Source organism: Hyla sarda, chromosome 2 (assembly GCF_029499605.1).
Source record: "Hyla sarda isolate aHylSar1 chromosome 2, aHylSar1.hap1, whole genome shotgun sequence".
Lineage (NCBI taxonomy): Eukaryota > Metazoa > Chordata > Amphibia > Anura > Hylidae > Hyla > Hyla sarda.
In genome coordinates, this window is record NC_079190.1 from 270562384 (window position 1) to 270580674 (window position 18291).

At 44.3% G+C, this 18291-nt stretch overlaps 1 pseudogene; it reads right to left on the bottom strand.

Annotated features, from left to right (window-relative positions):
- Positions 1–3146: 3146 nt before the first annotated feature.
- LOC130360027 (U2 spliceosomal RNA) lies at positions 3147–3224 on the bottom strand (annotated as a pseudogene).
- Between the last annotated feature and the right edge of the window lie 15067 nt (positions 3225–18291).

The window sequence follows — 18291 nt, forward strand, 5'->3', positions numbered from 1 at the left end:
TTTTCATTTACCACATCCCCCCACCCAAAAGTGGTGGGGATCGCATTTTGCTACTTTTGAAGTGAGAACTTATGTGGATACACAAACTTAACTCTTTACGACCAAACGACCTAAACGTTTCCTACACCATTCCACATAATCTCACTTGACCCCATGTATGTAGTTAGCGGTAGGTTGCCCTTCAGTTAGATAGGTTGGACCTTTTTCATATATGTTTTTAACTTCCTCTTCCCTTTTTCCTCCCCCCACTAGAGATGGCGCTGGAACTTCAATCACATGTGGAGACTCTTCCCTTCACTTTTTTAAAACCATCATATAGCATGATCATCTATAATTCCACTATCTGCCACTGCCAACCATCTACACAGGCAACACTATGCTTCCAAGAGTACAAGTTGGTGACACAAGACTCTTGATTTGCAAGTTACATGCCTATGCCATTGTATCTTGTTCCACTCTGGCTATATTTGCATTTAAACCATTGTTTTTCATTTGGTCACCTACATTCCTTCTCCTAGGTGACTGTATGAATGTGTAGATGACCGGAGTGGTACCACTCCGTAGCCCCTGGTGGTGGCGGTGCCACGGTGGTGGACATGAGGTGCCCACTATGTGGGCTTGTGGCTCCTCCACCTGCTACCTTTAGGCTGCTTCACCAGCGTGACCGTTGGGTTGTCGCCTTCACCTCTTGGGACCTGAAGCCCATTCCCTGTATGTATGTATGTTTTGATTGTCACCTATCATCCTCTAGGACTTATTGCTGTCCTGGACATGCACATCTTTATTCATCCTGGCTATGGCCTTAGATGGTATTATTCTACCACTTATGTTTCTCCTGATGGCCTCCTTAATCTCCCTGATGGCCTCCACTGGCTATTAGCTATTTGCTCTCCTTTTATGTCACCTACTATACATCCTTGCGCTCTCTGACTAGTTTGCCAGGTTTCCATATGGATTTGTCTGCAGCACTGAGCCTGCTCATTAAGTCGCCTGTACACCCATTCAACCATTTGCTTCAGTGTGCTGGTTGCGCATGCACATATCTCATTTCTGGTTCCTCCTGCTCCCCGCTCCTCCCGACAGAGGTGCAGTATAGTTTGTGCCGCCACATCATGGCGCCAATGGCATCCTCCTCCCCCTGAGTCTCCTCCAACCAGCGCCACCCTGGTAAGTTTTTTATAGTGAGACTATACACTATTATGGAACTCCCCTTTGGGGATGATAACTTGTGTTTTGTATTTGCATATGTATTGTCATTATGCCTAATGTATGTTCCACCTGTATCAATTTACCAATCACGTTTGTGCATATACAGTATATACTAGCCTATGTCCACTCTCATGTTGCTTGATAATGGCTGCAATTACGTAGCCAAAACTTCACCAGCCGTGTTGTGATGGAATAAAGCTGCTCCTTCACCTCATTTTGTGAGTGCTATGGTCATCTTTTGCTCTATATCTCATCTAGCCCTCAAACCAGGACCCTGTACCTACAGCACCCGAATTCCGCTTGTACCGTTTAGAGTGTTTCTGCTTTTCCTTCTACAGTGTGTGTGTATGTATATATATATATATATATATATATATATATATATATATATATATATAAATAGATAGAGAGAGAGAGAAAGAGACTGGCCACTCTTGTAGGTACACCTTGCTATTACCTGGTTGAACCCCCTTTTGCCTTTGGAACTGTCTTCAATGCGAAATGGCTCTGGAAGATAATGCAGCATTTAATTGAAATCAGTATGGAATAAACAAGACCAGAACCCCACAAGTAGGACAATCCCAGAGATTCTGGGGAAACATGCGGTATAACTCATAGCAGTGAGGTAACGTAGAATACGAATATTGCGGTAAAATAGTGAGTATAGTTCTGTAGTGTAACCCGGTATCAGAATGAAAGTACCTGGTACCAGTAGAATAGAAAATACAGGAAATAAAACTGGATCAGAACGAGCCATTCTTGAAACACGGTAACAGAGCATAACACCGAAGCACAAACCGGATACAACTCAGGATCAGCACAGGATGTGAAGCCATGTTAGGTAACACAGTAACTTCACCAGCAGTACAGCGGGCACAGCCCTGCCCCACAATACTGGACAACACACCTGGCTGGCACTGAATAATTAATGTAAGGTACGTGCACAATTACCTCATCCGCCAACTAGTGAAAATGGTACTGACGTGACATAGCGGTAGGAAAAGTGAACAATGACACCCCCACAATAGGTTATGAAAGATATGAAGCTATGACTTCTCAGTATTAATTATGTAGTATGGACGCGGTGGCACCCAGGAGAATAATGACATTCAACCTTGTGAGCAAAATAACCTTTTTTTTTTTTTTAAACCGAGGAATGTGCTCTCGAATCACCCTAAGTGCAAGAAAAAGTGCAAACGTGTTACACTAAAAAACGTGCACAAAGGATACGGTCTATCGCAAGCCCTTCTCCGATAGGAGAAAGGCCCCCCAACAAACCTTATCCTTCGCTTCCGGACCAAAAGGTACCTGTGAGGTTCCAGGTTCGATGTCCCTTTTCGCCGAAGCTACTAGGGGACCACAAATGCTCCCGGCATCCCCCTTGGCGTTAGCCAAGGTATCTGCCCGCAGAGCCGATAACGGTAGGTACCCTGCCAAAGCAAGAGTACCCGGGGTGTTTGCAGGGAGGTGCGGAACCTAATGGCCACACACACCTCCCCTAGACCGCCAGGAGGGACACCCAGAAGGGCTACCGCATCCTGACAAATCCTGTGAACACACAACACGCAAAAAGTGACACAGTGAGACAAAAATAAATAAATAAGTGAATGTGTGCCCGGACATCCGTCCGGATCTATAAAAATTTCTCTGATCCTAGCCAGAAGGCCGGGAATTAAGAGGTGAGTGCCACAAGGTGAAGAGATTATGGTGCCCGTGCTTCAACTCAGTGAGCCTGTATTCCCAGTGAGTTTCGGCACCTCGGGGTCACCACTCCCTGAGGCACAAAAGTACCTCGGCTCTAGACCCTCTCAACCTCATGGCGAGACCCGGAGGGAACAGGTCACATCGGGGCAGCCGTCGAGCTGATTCCTCAGAACCAGCCCCGGAAAGCCCCGGTACACCTGCACCCTCCATGCAGCACCCATCCCCACCAGCCCCATACCGGCGTAGTTTGCCACCGGCATGAAAACTGATAAGAATAGATACTACACTTGATCTTAGCCAAAAGGCCAAGATTTATAATTAGTCCAAAACATACTAATGCAGCAACTGTACCAGATCAATGGTGGAAGCCTGACATGAACAGAGGCCCCATAACTTCTAACATGTAATTAACTGCGAGCCCTGCAGCATTGCCCTGAGGGACATAATATATCAAGCTGCAGGAGAACACTAATCCAACAGAGGTTTGATTTACTGCCCTCATCTGTGATGAGTCTCTCTGCAGAGGAATTAGTCGGGGTCGCGTGCTCCAGAGCTGAGACACAGGGGAGGAGGCGGCAGCAGAACATGGTGAGTGACGGGCCGGGATTCGCATGTGCGCACATCCCGCGATGTGAATCCCGGCCCCGTCAACAGATGGGGACACAGGAACTCTACGCTCACGGCCGATGCATGCGGTCGGAGTGCAGAGTGTAACACTAAGGGGCCCAAAGTTTGCCAAGAAAATGTCCACTACACCAAGACACTATTATTACCATTGAGGATGGTATGGATCCATGTTTTTATGTTGTGTACACCAAATTCTGACCCTGCCATCTCAGTGTTACAACTGGAATTGAGACTTATCAGACCAGGCAACGTTCTTCTCATCATTAATTGTCCAATTTGACCTCTGACATGAACAAGGCATTTGATCGCACTACTGGCGGTCTGATGAGTCTCTCAAATTGATTACCCAGGGGCGTGGAAGATGGGGCCCTAAGAAAAATCCCTCTTAGGGCTATGTAGTGGCATCACTACAGGGGGAAAGGGGGAAATCCCTTGTCCTCCAGTTAAAGCATACCTGTCAGATCCCACAAAAATCAAAACTGTTATATATTTTTCAGTACCTCATCCTGATCATGTACATGTAATTTTTATGCTTCTATCACCCATATTTCACCGAAAAATAGCATATTTGAAGTGCTCACTGTCTTTTCCATCTTGTCAAAGGGAGGGGGCATGTCCTTCTCTTGCCTGCACTGTGCTGACTCCTCTCCATCCCTCACTCTGCTGACTCACTACTTTCAGGGACCTGGAAGCCCTGCTCTGTAACCCTTAAGGGCAGAGCCGGATCATCATTGGAGCTCATGGAGCACCTGCTCCAGGCCCCGTGCCCGCAGGGGGCCCCATCACATTCGGGACATCCCTGCAGGCTGCTCAGTAGCGGATTGGGGCCCCCTGATAGCCCAGCCACGGTCACTTTAAAACAGTGACCAGCGGCGGCTCCTGTGGGCCCGCCCCGGACTCCTGCGTTTTCTATATTTCATATTTCCTTACCTGGCCGCGCTCGGCAGGCTCAGGTGATGCGTCGGGTCATGTGGGCTGTGACAAGTGACGTCTCCTGCGGCTCCTCTGCACAGTGTCAGGGACGTCACTCCTCATTTCCGGCAGCCGCGCCGCTACAGGGCACAGTTTTCTTCATTACACCCCAGCGCTGCAGGAAATGACGAGTGACGTCGTGCAGAGGAGCCGCAGGAGACGTAACTCGTCACAGCCCACGAGACCCGACGCTACCGGAGCCTGCCAAGCGCGGCCAGGTAAGTAAATATGAAAAATAGAAAAAGCAGGAGGAGGGGGGAGCAATGACCAGGGGAGGATGATGAGGCAGAGGGGGTAATGACGAGCAGGGGGGTAGTGACGAGCAGGGGGGTAATAACGAGCAGGGGGGGGCAATGATGAGCAGGGGGGAGAATGATGAGCTGGGGGGGAATGATGAGCAGGGGGGAATGATGAGCAGGGGGGGAATGATGGGCGGGGGGGAGAATGATGAGCAGGGCGAGAATGATGAGCAGGGGGGAATGATGAGCAGGGGGGAATGATGAGCAGGGGGGGAATGATGAGCAGGGGGGGAATGATGAGCAGGGGGGGAATGATGAGCAGGGGGGGAATGATGAGCAGGGGGGGAATGATGGGCAGGGGGGGAATGATGAGCAGGGGGGGAATGATGAGCAGGGGGAGGGGAATGATGAGCAGGGGGGGGAATGATGAGCAGGGGGGTAATGATGAGCAGGGGGGGAATGATGAGCAGGGGGGGGATGATGAGCAGGGGGGATGATGAGCAGGGGGGGATGATGAGCAGGGGAAAACACAGTCTCTTGTAGGGTTATAATGATTGTTGTCTTTATACAGAGGACGAGGATCGGCTGGCAGAGTGAGGAACCAATGATGTCCAGGCGTCAAACTTTAGAGAGGAAGATGGAGCTGGAAGAAGACCTGGCGTCTGGACCAGATGAAGAAGAAAAGGAAAAACAACAGAGAAGACGTCTCCTGTGAGTGATTTTATGTTTGTGTTTTCTCCTGACTGTCCCAATAGATCTCTCGTCACTTCTAAGTTTTGCAGTAATAATGGATGACCCTGTATATGAGGCTCCAGCTGTTACAAAACTACAACTCCTATAACGCCTGAAGCTCTCCAGACATAATGGGAGTTGTAGCTTTGCAACAGCTGCTAAGAGTGACCCGAACTAAAGTGATTTTAGACCATGCAGCATCATAATGAAGTGCTCCGTCCTCCAGGCAGCCTTAATCTGGCCCTGCTTAAGGGTGTCTTTAACCCCTTAAGGACCAGGCCATTTTACACCTTAGGACCGGAGCGTTTTTTGAACATCTGACCACTGTCACTTTAAACATTAATAACTCTGGAATGCTTTTACCTATCATTCTGATTCCGAGATTGTTTTTTCGTGACATATTCTACTTTATGTTATTGGTAAAATGTTGTCGATACTTGCATCGTTTCTTAGTGAAAAATTTCAAAATTTGCTGAAAAAATTAAAAATTTTGCATTTTTCTAACTTTGAAGCTCTCTGCTTGTAAGGAAAATGGATATTCCAAATAAAAAAAATTTTTATTCACAAATACAATATGTCTACTTTATGATTGCATCATAAAATTGACGTGATTTTACTTTTGGAAGACACCAGAGGGCTTCAAAGTTCAGCAGCAATTTTCCAATTTTTCACAAAATTTTCAAACTCACTATTTTTCAGGGACCAGTTCAGGTTTGAAGTGGATTTGAAGGGTCTTCATATTAGAAATACCCCACAAATGACCCCATTATAAAAACTGCACCCCCCAAAGTATTCAAAATGACATTCAGTCGGCGTTTTAACCCTTTAGGTGTTTCACAGGAATAGCAGCAAAGTGAAGGAGAAAATTCACCATCTTCATTTTTTACACTCGCATGTTCTTGTAGACCCAATTTTTGAATTTTTACAAGGGGTAAAAGGAGAAAATTTATGCTTGTATTTGTAGCCCAATTTCTCTCGAGTAAGCACATACCTCATATGTCTATGTAAAGTGTTCCGCGGGCGCAGTAGAGGGCTCAGAAGCGAAGGAGCGACAAGGGAATTTTGGAGAGTACGTTTTTCTGAAATGGTTTTTGGGGGGCATGTTGCATTTAGGAAGCCCCTATGGTACCAGAACAGCAAAAAATCCCCACATGGCATACCATTTTGGAAACTAGACCCCTTGGGGAACGTAACAAGGAATAAAGTGAGCCTTAATATCCCACAGGGGTTTCACGACTTTTGCATATGTAAAAAAATATATATATTTTTTCACTAAAATGTGTGTTTCCCCCCAAATTTCACATTTTTGCAATGGTTAATAGCAGAAAATACCCCCCAAAATTTGTAACCCCATCTCTTCTGAGTATGAAGGTACCCCATAAGTGGACCTAAAGTGCACTACGGGCGAACTACAATGCTCAGAAGAGAAGGAGTCATATTTGGCTTTTGGAGAGCAAATTTTGCTCGGGTGGCATGTCGCATTTAGGAAGCCCCTATGGTGCCAGGACAGCAAAATAACCTCACATGGCACACCATGTTGGAAACTAGACCCCTTGAGGAACGTAACAAGGGGTACAGTGAGCATTTACCCCCCACTGGTGTCTGTCAGAACTTTGGAACAGTGGGCTGTACAAAATTTTTAATTTGCACAGCCCACTCTTCCAAAGATCTGTCAGACACCTGTGGGGTGTAAATTCTCACTTCACCCCTCATTACATTCCGTGAGGGGTGTAGTTTCCGAAATGGGGTCAGATGTGTTTTTTTTTTTTTTTTTTTGCGTTTGTCAAAACCGCTGTAACAATCAGCCACCCCTGTGCAAATCACCTCAAATGTACTTGGTGCACTCTCCCTTCTGGGCCTTGTTGTGCGCCCCCAGAGAACTTTGCGCCCACTTATGGGGTATCTCCGTACTCGGGAGAAATTGCATTACAAATTTTGGGGGGCGTTTTTCCCTTTTACCTCTTGTCAAAATGAACAGTATAGGGCAACACCAGCGTGTTAGTGTAAAAAATGTATTTTTTTACACTAACACGCTGTTGTAGACCCCAACTTCACCTTTTCATAAGGGGTTAAAGGAGAAAAATCCCCCCAAAATTTGTAACACAATTTCTCCCGAGTACGGCGATACCCCATATGTGGCCCTTTTATGTTGCCTTGAAATACGACAGGGCTCCAAAGTGAAAGCGCCATGCGCATTTGAGGCCTGAATTAGGGATTTGCATAGGGGTGAACATAGGGGTATTCTACGCCAGTGATTCCCAAACAGGGTGCCTCCAGCTGTTGCAAAACTCCCAGCATGCTTGGACAGTCAACGGCTGTCCAGCAATACTGGGAGTTGTTGTTTTGCAACAGCTGGAGGCTCCATTTTGGAAACAGTGGCGTACCGGACGTTTTTCATTTTTATTGGGAGGGGAGGGGGCTGTGTAGGGGTATGTGTATATGTAGTGTTTTTTACTTTTTATTTTATTTTGTGGTAGTATAGTGTAGTGTAGTGTTTTTAGGGTACAGTCACACGGGCGGGGGATTACAGCGAGTTCCCGCTGCGAGTTTAAGCTGCCGCGCAAAATTTGCTGCATCGCAAACTTGCAGCCTGATACTCACTGTAAGCCCCTGCCCATGTGACTGTACCCTGTACATTCCCAGGGGGGGGACCTCCAGCTTTTACAAAACTACAACTCCCAGCATGCACAGTTTATCAGTGCATGCTGGTAGTTATAGTTTTGCAACAGCTGGAGGCACACGGTTGGGAAACACTGAGTTAGGAAACAGACAATGTTTCCCAACCAGTGTGCCTCCAGTTGTTGCAAAACCACAACTCCCAGCATTCTCAGGCATGCTGGGAGTAGTAGTTCGGCAACATCTTTAGAGCCAGATGTTGCCGAACTACAACTCCCAGCATGCTGGGAGTTGTAGTTTTGCAACATCTGGAGGACTACAGTTTGCAGACCACTTATACAGTGGTTCCCAATCTGTGCCCTTCCAGATGTTGCAAAACTACAACTCCCAGTATGCCAAAACTGTCCAGGCATGCTGGGAGTTGTAGTTCTGCAACATCTGAGGGGCCAGATGTTACAGAACTACAACTCCCAGCATGCCTGGACAGTAAGGGCATGCTGAGAATGTGTAGTTTTGCAACATCTGGAAGGGCACAGTGGTCTCCAAACTGTGGACCTCCAGATGTTGCAAAACTGCAACTCCCAGCATGCCCAGATGCCAAGGGCTGTCTGGGCATGCTGGGAGTTGTAGTTTACAGGGTCCCATTACAGCAATGCATGTCGCTTTACGGCGACATGCATTGCTGTAAAGGGCCCGACCGCGGCTGAAGATCAACTCACCTGTCGCCGCCGCCATCTTCCTCGCCGGGATCCGGGTCTTCAGGGACGAGGTAAGTACCGGGGCTGGTCCCCAGCACTCCCCCGTCCCCCGCCGCGTCCTCCGGTCTTCCTCCCGTCCTCTCCGGACTTCAAGGGGCCGGGCAGGACGGGAGGAAGTAACCGCCCCCCCCCCCCCCTTGCGATTGGTCGGTTAGTTAACCGACGGATCGCAGGGGATCGGAGGAGGTGGCAGGCTTGCCACCTCGCTCCTATACGTTAGCATGGTCCTGGCTGTCTGTGACAGCCGGGATCATGCGAAATTACCGGGCGGTCGGGTCCCAGAGACCCGATCAGCCCGGTATCGCCGCAGATCGCAAGGGCGATTTCCCTTGCGATTTGCGGCGATCGCCGACATGGGGGGCCTACATGGCCCCCCTCGGCGTTTGCCCTGGATGCCTGCTGAAGGATTTCAGCAGGCATCCAGTTCCGATCTCTGCCCGGCGAGTGGCAGAGACCGGAAATACAACAGGACGTTCTCTAACGTCCTTGGGCATTAAAGCCCAGGTAGTGAGGAGGTTAGAGAACGTCCTATGTCCTTAAGAGGTTAAATGCAGTTTTTAAAGGGGTTATCCAGGGATACAGAAACAGAGCTAATTCCTTCCAAAATCAGTACTACCCCAGTACTTAGGATGTGTGTGGTAACTTGGCTCCCTTCACTTCAATTGAACTCAGCTGCAATACCACACACATCCTGAGGGTAGAGGTAGTGCTCTTTTTGGAAGTAATTAGCTATGCTTTTCCATCCTTTTAACTCTAAATCCAAACAATAGATGTAAAAACAGTGAGAAGTCTAAATGGGCCCTGTTAGATACAAACTTTTGATATATTGTAAAGCATGTATAACCAATAGGTTTTGCAATTGCTTTCATTAGAAAATTTTCAGTATTTCATACTGAAAAAGCCAGTCAAACAACTGCTCCCCTGCCTGCTTGGACACATACTAGTCCTGCTGTGTCCATGCATCATCACCATGTCATGGACACACTTCCTTGATTGACAGATGTGAGCGCAGGGCTCACAGTTGGAGGAAAAGTCCTCCCACTGTCAGCTTGTGTCCCACTACTGTCAGTGAGGACAAGCTGGGAATAGTAGTTTTGCTAATGCTAGGGGAGATGTGAGTAGACAGCATACTGAGGGAGGGGGCGGAGACCTGCACAGTGAGTCCATCCACGCCCCATCCCTTTGAGAGGAATTCAGACTAATGAGCTAAATTAAAAGTGCAATAAAAAAAATAAAGGTGCTAAACACATAAAAATTAGATGTACATGGTTAGGACTAGGCACTGAGTGATATATTTAAAAAAAATGTTTTTTTTGTTGGATCTGACGGGTACGCTTAATGCATGTCCAGTATGATCTGTTACTGGCTTTCAGAACATACTGTATTGATTTGGTAGATGTTATGTTCACTTACAAATAAGATATTTTCACTTTACTATTCAGTCATCTCATAAAAATTATTTGCAAAAATTAGTATGAAATATAATCAGACTGCCAGAAGAAAACCAGAGCAAGGACTATTAAAAAATCTTTAAAAAATCTACTCTTAGCTGAGATTAGAGACATTAGAAGCATTGAACTATAAAAGAGAGAAGAAATTCATAATCTACCGTATCTACTATATGTGAACCTCAACTACTGTATAAAGGCTAATTGGTTACTTATTGTATCAAACTCTAAAAACCTATTGTAGTAGAACAGTAATTATTTCCCAAAGGAAGAAAACTTTCTGTGGGTTACAGTTTCTTATGTTTCTTAAGTTTGACCTTAAGTTATTTTTTGATTTTTGGCAATTATCATTCTTTAAAAATGTAATGAAATTCTGATGATAATAATGATGCCATGATTATCACCTGTTCTTATTGTCAATGACATAATGTGCTGTTGTCATTCCATGTTAACAAAAGTTTATGTGGCATAAAAATATTGGGTGAATTTAGAGGATTTGTAGTTCTTACTTTGGGTTAGTAATGAAAATGCTTCTCTAGTCATACTGGTCCATCTGGCACATCCAGAATTGGAATACTCATTGCTTTGTGTTAGGCCATGTTCACACAAATGTTTCTGGCTGGTATTTTCAGCCATATAAAAAATGAGCTGATTTTCAAGAAGCACGTCTCGAAAAAAGAAGTTGACAGTTTTACAGCTAGTTCTGGATACTTTATGGCTGGAATTTTTTTTTTTTTTTGAAAAATCACTGTTTTCTCATCCATAATTGGCAAATAAAGTGTGCCAATTAATGTTATGGCTGTAAAATAAAATGTGTGTGCCCATATTTGACCTGTAAAAACATACAGGCATTCTGGAGTCCAAAAAACGTTGTGTCAACGTGGCCTTACACATCCTGTAGTGGCGTAGCTATAGAGGTCGCAAAGGCCCCCCTGCCACTACCATATCTCCCAGACACAGTAAATATTAGAAACAAAAGTGACTAAAGTTCAGGAGGGAAACATTCTGCCAATAAGACTAATATATAGGAATGGGTACAGAACATATACACTACTGCCTTGATCTGAGGTAGTGTTTCCCAACCAGGGTGCCCCCAGGTGTTGCAAAATTACAACTCCCAGCATGCCTGGACAGCCTTTTTGCAACATCTGGAGGCACCCTGGTTCAGAAACACTGATATGAGGGGACAGGGATCTTTGCTACATAATTTTCTACTTGGCTTACTATAGGAAGTGGTTCTTCTCTAAGTATCTGGTAGGGTTAGGGCCAGTATACACTGAGAATCCGCTTTGCAACAACCCCATATTGCTGTCAATGGGAATGAATTGCAACTGCAGAATTTCCTCTGCAGGATTTCTGCCAAAAGAATGAAAATGTTCATTCTTTCGGCGAAATTACAAATTATATGGAGAACGATCCATTGCATATAATGATCTCTCACAGATCCAGTACTATGTCAATATCATGCAGGGGTAAATATGCAGGAAGAGTGTGAAAATCACATGGAAAAGTGGGGCATCTATCAAAGCGCTTCTCAGAGGAATAGATGATGGGCCAATTCATATGGATAATAAAATAAAATTAGCTTTATTTTATAAGGTACCACACACTTTAGCGTTTCTGGCCCAAACAGGGATATTTATCAGGCATGAAACATACAGATAAAAGGGTGCATTATAAATGCCAATACGGAAGAGTGGTTCCAGGTCCCTACTGTGACTGAACTGGAAAAAAATAATAAGTAACAATAACACAGAAATATAAATACTACTTAAAAAAAAATTGAAGTGGCTTCATAGCATGGATAAAATATAAAGGTACATTCAAAATGAAAATGAACCAACGCAATTGCCATAGGTTAAGGTGATTTTTACTTATCTATTTATAATGGTCATGAATTTTATTATGGTGTTTAGCTACGAATCTACCTTACTTTTTATCCATGCTAAGAATTTACCTTATATTATGTTGTATTTATGTTTCTGTGTTATTACTTATTTATTTTATTTATTTTTACATTTCAGTCACACTCACTAGTGATCTGGAATCACTCTTCCGTATTGGTACTTTTAATGCTTTTTTTAAAATCTGTATGTTTCATGCCTGATAAAGAGCCCCATTCAGGCCAGAAATGCATGGTACCTCATAGTCAGGGGGCCCAGGGCAATTTTTTGTACCAGGGCCTGGTGGTTTCAGCTAAGCCCCTGCCTGCACTGTAACGGTAAAGGCAAAAGGTATTGTCAACAAATTTTTATTCATTCACCTGTCAATTTGGGAGCTGTAACTGGATGGCAAGCCTGTATGTTAAATAATAAGTATGCCACATATATACTGTAAGTACCGTATATACTCGAGTATAAGCCAAGTTTTTCAGCACGGTTTTTTGTGCTGAAAATGCCCCCCTCGGCTTATACTCGAGTGAACTCTCCGCCTGTCAATCCCTTCTCAGTGGTCTTCAACCTGCGGACCTCCAGATGTTGCAAAACTACAACTCCCAGCATGCCCGGACAGACAACGGCTGTCTGGGCATGCTGGGAGTTGTAGTTTTGAAACCTCTGGAGGTCCGCAGGTTGAAGACCACTGTGGCCTTCGTCATCATCCAGACCCCCCCTTTACTCCCCCCCTTTCTACTCACTTCCCCTCGGTGGGAAGTTAGGGTGAGCTGGTCAGGGCCATCTATGCTGCAGGGACCGTCCGGTGGGGAGGGTTAGTCGTTCCGGGCTGTTCATTTTCACCCAGGGGCCCCTCTTCTCCGAGCTCCGGGCCTGCCCCGGACTAGTGATGTTGCCTTGTCGACGACGCACAGGGACGCACTAGTCCGGGGCCGGGCCCAGAGCGGAGAAGAGGGCCCCCCCGGTGAAAATGGACAACCTGGAGTGACTAACCCTTTCCACCAAACGGTCCCTCCCCACCAGAGGGTTCAAAACTACAAATCCCAGAATGCCAGGACAGCCGATGGCTGTCTGGGCATGCTGGGAGTTGTATTTTTGCAATATCTGGAGGTCCGCAGGTTGAAGACCACTGATGAAGGGATTGACAGGCGGTGATGATGAAGGGGGGGATGATGATGGGGGTCTGGATGATGACATGGGGGGATGATTTATTTCCCACCCTAGGCTTATAGTCGAGTCAATAACTTTTCCTGGGTTTTTGGGGTGAAATTAGGGGCCTCGGCTTATATTCAGGTCGGAATATACTCGAGTATATATGGTACCAATACCTGTCCAACACTTTGGTCGAGGACAATTGACCCTTTCAGACCATTTTGTAGATTTTTTATCAGTAAATTTTGGATAGTTATTTGGAAAGCGCAAGGTTTGTGAAATAAAGCAAAGTTTAACATATTGAATCTATTTATGTATAAGAATATAACACATCTTAAATATAACCTAGATATTGCTATTTCTTGGCATGATTTACTGTAATATAACTCCACATACTGCGTGTATAAATGCCCTACAAACCATGTATTTCCAGTGCCCTTGCCCTTCTAGATGCATCTATCTTCTGAATATTAGGAAGTTTGCATGCTATCTTACATAGGTCCAGATTTGCTGATCACACAGAGAATCATTAAGACATTTCCTTTTCTGAATTAGAAACATGTTCCCTTCTGCTTCCTCTCACAAATGAGCTTTCCCCAGGTGGCTCTCTTTTACAGACAAATCTGATACCCTGCTTCATTTGCATATCTGAATTATTAAAAAGTGTCTTATCAATAATTAAAACCAAGCATGTTTTGCTGGCTCTTTTCTTGTTTTTCCTACTCCTTAATGACACCGGAGAGAGACAAAAAGTTAACTCTTCTATATCCCTAAGACAATGTTGAATAATGTAAAAATTCTGCTTTACCCACAACAGATTTAATTCTCCCATGTAGATCGGGTTAACCCCATCATGATTTCAATTCAAGACAGTAAACAACTGAGAAACAAAAGCAACTAAAGGGGTATTCCATTTTCAGCAAAGAACAGTGGTTTATTGTATAGTGGAGTTAGCCTTGTTCCTTTATTGTTTCTATGTCAGTTTCTTATGATTTGGACGGCCTCTGCAGGCATTAGATAGAAACCTCCCAATGGCATAAAATCTGTCTTATTTGTGAGATAGTCACACAGGTTTTCAGCTCATTATAGCACAGTTAGCAGAGCAGCGACTTGTAGCAAGCCATGTACCTGTGTGTCCATGACATGACCATGGTAAGATTTGTATCCACTAGAAGTAAACAGCGAAGGTTTTTAGTGAGTGTGCAGCAGAGATTATTACAACCCTGAGGAATTGATATAGAATGTGTATAATAAAAATGATGTAACCTTTAAAAACACAAAGAATGATGTGTACTTGCTAAAAAAAACAATACCCCTTTATTATTACTTACATGTTGAAAATGTCGCCTCCTATGCTGAAAATAATTAATAAATTCTTACCAACTTAACCCCTTAAGGACACAGGACGTAAATGTACGTCCTGGTGCGGGAGTACTTAACACACCAGGATGTACATTTACGTCCTGTGCATAACCGCGGGCATCGGAGCGATGCCCGTGTCATGCATGGCTAATCCCGGCTGCTGATCGCAGCCAGGGACCCGCCGGCAATGGCCAACGCCCGCGATCTCGCGGGCGTCCGCCATTAACCCCTCAGATGCCGGGATCAATACAGATCCCGGCATCTGCGGCAGTACGCGATTTCAATGAATGATCGGATTGCCCGCAGCGCTGCTGCGGGGATCCGATCATTCAGAACGCCGCAGGGAGGTCCCCTCACCTTCCGGCTCCCGGCGCCTTCTGCTCTAGTCTGAGATCGAGCAGACCAGAGCAGAAAATGACCGATAACACTGATCTGTTCTATGTCCTATACATAGAACAGATCAGTATTAGCAATCATGGTATTGCTATGAATAGTCCCCTATGGGGACTATTCAAGTGTAAAAAAAAATGTAAAAAAAAGTAAAAGTTAAAAAATAGTGAAAAATCCCCTCCCCCAATAAAAAAGTAAAACGTCCGTTTTTTCCTATTTTACCCCCAAAAAGCGTAAAAAATTTATTTAATAGACATATTTGGTATTGTCGCGTGAGTAAATGTCTGAACTATTAAAATAAAATGTCCAAAAAGTCCAAAATTGCTTTTTTTATACATTTTATTAAAAAAAATTATAAAAAATGTATTAAAAGTTTGTTATATGCAAATGTGGTATCAAAAAAAAGTACAGATCATGGCGCAAAAAATTAGCCCTCATACCGCCGCTTATACGGAAAAATAAAAAAGTTATAGGTCATCAAAATAAAGGGATTATAAACGTACTAATTTGGTTAAAAAGTTTGTGTTTTTTTTATGTAATAATGGGTATCATTTTAATCGTATTGACCCTCATAATAAAGAACACATGTCATTTTTACCGCAAATTGTACGGCGTGAAAACGAAACCTTCCAAAATTAGCAAAATTGCGTTTTTCTTTTTAATTTCCCCACAAAAATTGTGTTTTTTGGTTGCACCATACATTTTATGATATAATGAGGGATGTCATTACAAAGGACAACTGGTCATGCAAAAAACAAGCCCTCATACCAGTTTGGCGATGAAAATATAAAAGAGTTAGGATTTTTTGAAGGGGAGGAGGAAAAAACGAAAAAACTTAAAAATTAATTTGTCTGAGTCCTTAAGGCCAAAATGGGCAGAGGAAATGTGTACCAGTTCCCATAGCAACCAATCCAATTGCTTCTTTCATTTATAAAAAAAAAAAGCCTCTGAAAAAAAAATATATATATATATATCTGATCTAAATCTCCCCCATATGTCTCTTAAATAGTGAGGAGCAAAAAACAACCTTTGTGTCCTCTGTGCCAAAATAGGCTGCGTCCTTAAGAGGTTAACCTTTTGGGGATGCAGGGACCCCTGCATCCCCGATCCTTAAGGACTCAGGGCGTACCTGTACGCCCTGGTCCCGTTTATCAGGTTTAAACCGTTCTCACCAGCAGAGAACGGGTTAAACCCGGTGGGTCCCGGTTGCTACGGGCAGCTATGACCCACGGCTAATGCCGGGCACGGCCAATCGGGCCAATGCCCAGCATTAACCCTTTAGACGCCGAGATCAAAGTTGATCGCGGGGTCTAAAACGAAAGTAAAATAATCCTGGCAGCTCAGCGGAGCTGATTGGGACTATCGCAATAAAATTGCGATTTCCCGATCAGCTTACCGGACAACTGGAGGGACCGAACCTGCCTCTCCGTTGTCCGATCGGCAATCTATTGCTCCATGCCTGCGCAGCAGGCTAGAGCAATAGAGCGTTGGTTACACTGATCAGTGCTTTGTAATGGCAAAGCACTAAACAGTGTATGCAATCAGAAGATTGCATGATGTAGTCCCCTATCGGGGCTAAATAAAATAATGTAATAAAGAATAAAATTAATCATATGTGGTATCGCCGTGTGCGTAAATGTTCAAACTATTAAAATATAATGTTAGCTAAACCACACGGTCGATAGCGTACATGTAAAAAAATACCAAATTCCAAAATTGTGCATTTTTGGTCACTTCATATACCATAAAAATATTAATAAAACACGATCAAAAAGTTTCATCAAAACAAAAATGGTACCTATAAAAACCACAGATGAGGGCGCAAAAAATGAGCCCTCATACCGCCCTGTACACAGAAAAATAAAAAAGTTATAGGGGTCAAAAGATGCCAATTTTAAACATACAAATTTTGATGCATGTAGTTTATAATTTTTAGAGTATTTTAAAGTATTAAAATAAAATAAAACCTACATAAATTGGGTATCCTTGTAACCGTATCTACCAACAGAATAAAAATAAGCTGAAATTCGTACCAAAAATTGCACTGCGTAGAAACGTGAGCCCCCAAAATTTACAAAATGGTGTTTTTTTTATTTATATCACCCCACAAATACTTTTTTTTTTGGTTTTGCCACAGGTTATATTCTAAAATAAGTGATGTCATTGGGGGCACTACTGCTGTCTAATATGGGGGGCACTATTGCTGTCTAATAGGGGGGTACTATTGCTGTCTAATAGGGGGCTGCTGCTGTTTAATATGGGGGTTCTACTGCTGTCTAATATGGGAGATGCTACTGCTGCCTAACATGGGGGACACTACTGCTGCCTAATATGTGGGGGACTACTGATGCCTAGTATGGGGGAGACACTGCTGCTGCCTAGTATTGGGGGGGCATACTACTGCTTCCTAGTATGGAGGATACTACTGCCTAGTATGGGAGACAATACTGTTGTCTAGTATGGGGGGGCACACTGCTGCCTAGTATGGGAGGGGGAGACACTGCTGCCTAGTATGGGGATACTGCTTCTGCCTACTATGGGGGTACTCCAAAATTGAAAGAGTTATGGTTTTTAGAAAGGAAGGAGGAAAACGCAAAAATGCAAAAATGAAAATTTGCTGAGTCCTTAAGGTGAAAATAGGCTGAGTCCCTAAGGGATTAAAGGAGTTTTTCCATAAGGCAGAATTGGTAGCAAAGTTGGTAAAATCAGATGTGTACCACATACATATATGTATATGGAGGCAAATGTGCTGTTTTGACTACTGCTGTCTAATATGGGGACACTACTGCTCTCTAATAAGGGGGTACTACTGCTGTCTAATATAGGAGGCACTACTGCTGTCTAATAGGGGAGGCACTACTGCTGTCTAATAGGGGAATACTACTGCTATCTAATGGGGGGCACTACTGCTGTCTAATGGGGGGGAACTACTTCTGTCTAATGGGGGGTTACTACTGCTGTCTTATATGGGGGCACTACTGCTGTCTAATATGGGGGGCACTATTGCTGTCTAATAGGGGGGTACTATTGCTGTCTAATAGGGGGCTGCTGCTGTCTAATATGGGGGTTCTACTGCTGTCTAATATGGGAGATGCTACTGCTGCCTAACATGGGGGACACTACTGCTACCTAATATGTGGGGGTACTTCAAAATTGAAATAGTTATGGTTTTTAGAAAGGAAGGAGGGAA